Source organism: Grammomys surdaster, unplaced genomic scaffold, assembly GCF_004785775.1.
Source record: "Grammomys surdaster isolate TR1022 unplaced genomic scaffold, NIH_TR_1.0 725, whole genome shotgun sequence".
Taxonomy (NCBI): domain Eukaryota; kingdom Metazoa; phylum Chordata; class Mammalia; order Rodentia; family Muridae; genus Grammomys; species Grammomys surdaster.
In genome coordinates, this window is record NW_021605144.1 from 590,117 (window position 1) to 594,086 (window position 3,970).

General features: G+C 31.5%; 1 protein-coding gene across 1 annotated transcript in view; it reads right to left on the reverse strand.

The window, feature by feature from the left end:
• Positions 1-1,602, reverse strand: part of Lipf (lipase F, gastric type) — an 18,867-nt gene extending 17,265 nt beyond the window's left edge. The window contains exon 1 of the mRNA XM_028782286.1: positions 1,564-1,602. The gene's annotated coding sequence lies outside the window, so the exon portion shown is untranslated. The remainder of the gene's footprint in view (positions 1-1,563) is intronic.
• Positions 1,603-3,970: the final 2,368 nt, after the last annotated feature.

Genomic DNA, 3,970 nt, shown 5'->3' on the forward strand with positions numbered 1-3,970 from the left:
AGGAAGGAAGGAAGGAAGGAAGGAAGGAAGGAAGGAAGGAAGGAAGGGAGGAAGAAAAAAGAAAACAAAAAGAAACAATCAAACAAATAAGCAATAAATAAAATATATTTTAATTGTGTACAGTGGAGAATTTGTCAAATTTGGATCATTTGTTTCAAATGGTGTTCTTTGAAAAAGGATAAATTCTCAGTTGCTATCACTATTTAAATAAACATTGTATGGTTCTTTATCAATGTAGTACACTTTGTAAAGTTCTTAATTTTCATGGGCTGAACTAGAAATTCCAAGACCTAAATCCAATCCTCTAATATTAGAATGCAGCTACTGAGTGTTGAAATTAGATATAACATTGTCTCTGGAAATGGATTTAACTAAAACTTCTCTGTATTATAGACATTCAGGAAGTGATAAGCCAATTTATAAAGACTAGCCACTATTTTGCCACTCAAACCAGATAGTTATCAGACTAGCAAAGAATTGACAGTTCCTTTAAAGCTTTTCTAGTCATAAGTAAAGACTTTATAAAGTAAGGCTATTCAACCAAGGGTTTGAGGTATTGTATACCCTGATGACAAAAGTCAACAAGAGAGGCTCTAAAATACTTGGGGCATGATTAAATTCCTCAAAACATCCAATAACAAATTCCAAGATAATATCAGTAACTATTTCATGCCCAATATTGTACTTACACATGTAATTTGCAAGTGAGTAATTTTCCCAATCTGTTTTCTTTTCTGTAAAGTAGGATAAACAAGAATATGTTTATCAATAATACAAACATTTTAATTAAGTATAAATATTAGCACTATTACTAAAAATAAGTATTATTGGTATTACTATATTTAATCAAAACAACTCTATTTAGTCCTTGGCATTACATTTCTTACATTGCAGATGAACAAAACAAGACACAACAATTGTATAGAAAGCACCGAAGCCAAAACAGTACTGGCTGTATCTAAGGTTTATCATCCCCTCCACCACAGTGCTTCATTGGAATGGCCTTAAGCAGCATAGATAAGAAATAAATTTTAGACAACTGTCGCAAAGAATCTTATAATGCAAGCCAGACTTCTGTTTCCTTGAGTTTTAATTTGAAGAAATATATTAGTAACCTGTTGAGAATTGTTACTGATAATTGTTAGTACAATACCAATTGGTGGATGATGTTATGCTACTCGGTTTCAATAATAATGATTTCTATGATGTGAAAGGACTGATCTATTGTTTTTCAAAATGACAACATGAAAAGACAAACCTTCATTAGATATTTATGACATTAATAGACAAATTCATGTATCAGTAAATAAGAATTTGATTTACACACAACAGTACACTTTGTAAAGTTCTTGACACTCATGGACTGAACTAGAAATTCCATAGACCTAAATCTAATCCTCTGATATTAGGATGCAGCCACTGAGTGTTGAAATTAGATATAACATTGTTATATCTAATTCTAGAAGGATAATACATAAGCTAAATGGACACATTTGTCTCATTATAGTTGAAATGAGAAAAGGACTAAGATTTCAATTAATTTTGATTATCAAATGTACTTACAGTGCCCTTAGAAATGGGATTCTGCTTCTCTGGTTGACTACTTTAGCTAATGGACAGTTGCTCCTTATATACAAAACCTTAACAATGGCCAGAAATGACTATTCATTCTCTTACTAAATTATCATAGGTCCTTCATATCTGGAAATCATCCAATATTAAACCACAAACCTTAAAATCAAATATTTCAGATGACTGCACATGACATTGGCTCTTCAACTTTAACTTTTAACAAATGCAAACATTGTCTGAAGGATCATTGATTAGAAGTAATTTAGGAAACAATAAAAGTGATGATTGATGACTTAAGCATATAAAAGCCATTGAGCATGACTTAAAATGCAAATAATTTTATAGCTGGGCTTAGATTAGTAAAAGTAAAAGACTTAATTTTTTGTTACAAAAAAAAAAGCCTGCCACTGGCTACTCTGATCAGATGCTAGATAAGCCAATTTTTCTGTGCCAAGTTGAAGAATTATTATGAGTCTTTGGTCATTGTCTTTTGCCCTGCAAATAGTATATGAAACTAGGATCCTGATTGCTAAGAACAACTGAGCCATGTAGTCTTTATGAAGTTTCCTGGTTAGAGTTTGAACAATATAAATTAATTTATCATCAATATTTTCATAGCAGTACTTAAATATACAAGAAATAGTGAAGAAGTAATTATTGTTAGGGAAAAAATGTTAATCTAGAATCTAATGCTTTTCAAAGCTCTACAACCCAATTAACTAAAAGTACAATGAATATAGAAGGCAACATTGGGATTTATCAAATGCTAAGTGCTTCTATATAGTCACACATGGTAAGGTTCCACTTCCCTCGTGCCTTGCTTGTTGTTGACAGCTACTACACTTGTAAACGCGAAGACCATACTTTATTATAAACAACAAGTTGGAAATGAAAAGTTTTACTGTTCTAAGATGATTTGAATTCAGTTCACCAGCAAATAGTAAGATGATTAACTATGTTTCTTCACTCATTTGCTTAAATAAAAACAAAAGAAAATATGGTGTGTTCTTTTGATCTTTCACTGTAATTGAAGAGGATTTTGGCTTAAGAGTTTTTGGAGAAAAAAGTGCAAATTCTACCAGCTGTTAAAAGATCCGTGATCTTGATGAAGACTGCAGTTGAATAGCAAACACATTCCTACTCCTCTATGAATGCCTTAAACCTGATTCTGGCAGTACTTGATGGAGTCACATATACACTCAGGCGGGTTCAGTTTCCAGTTTGCAACATGATGTTTTTTTAGCCCACTGTCCTCATATCCTCTTTCCTCTACCTTTTCCCCTTGACTTCATGTTGGGTTTAAACTTACAGAAAGACCATCCACACAGTATTCTTTATAAAATATTGGGCTAGGAATCTATTCCTACATTCTCATGAGACTTTGTACTTATTTGTATTTGAGGACTTACTATATAATAGGTTATTATGGTTCTTCACTTAGACACACAGACACACAAAGAGAGAGAGAAACACACACCCATAGACACACATAGACAGACAGACACAGACACACAGACAGACACACACTCACATACAGACACACACATGCACACAAACACACATTCACATACAGACACACACATCTACACAAACACACACAGATACATGCACAGACACACAGACAGACACACACTCACACACACAGACATGCACATGTAACTCTTCCCCACTCCTGAAGTTCAAGAACTGAAGTTTGCTCATTTACTATGATTTCTTAATGCCTAGAATTTGTCTGGAATGAAATATATATATATGATCAATATTTGCATATTTTGTTTGTATTTAGAAAATATTTAAATTGCAAATTTTCTGTAGATATTTATGCATATGGTTAACTAATATATACAATACATACTTTTCAGTAACTGATTAAAAAGACTCATGTAATTACTTTCATTGAAATATAATACAAAAGAAGATGCTTAAGTATACATGAGCAAAAGTTAAAATAGAATATAATCAACTTATTGCTAATATCTATGATAAAAATTTGCCAACAATGATCAGAAACTAGATTTTTCTTTAAATTTTACTTTAATTTTGTAAAATTATGATATAGGGCATGGTAATTTCATACATAAACAAACTGATAATTCTATACATGTATATCATGTATAATGATCAAATTCAGGAAATTAATTCTCCTATATGCCTAATATATCACAAACTTAATAACATATAATACTTGTACATTCTTTTGAGGTATAGTACACTTATTTACATATATTAATTATATAAGACTGTATCTTTATACATACATGATATATTTTGATTGTATGAATGCTCAAATTGTATCCCTACTTTTATTATTAGTATGAGAATCAAATTCAGAGCCTCTCAATGTGCTAATTCAGCATACCCACTTCTAATCTGTGGGCTAATCTACTGAGGCAACTCC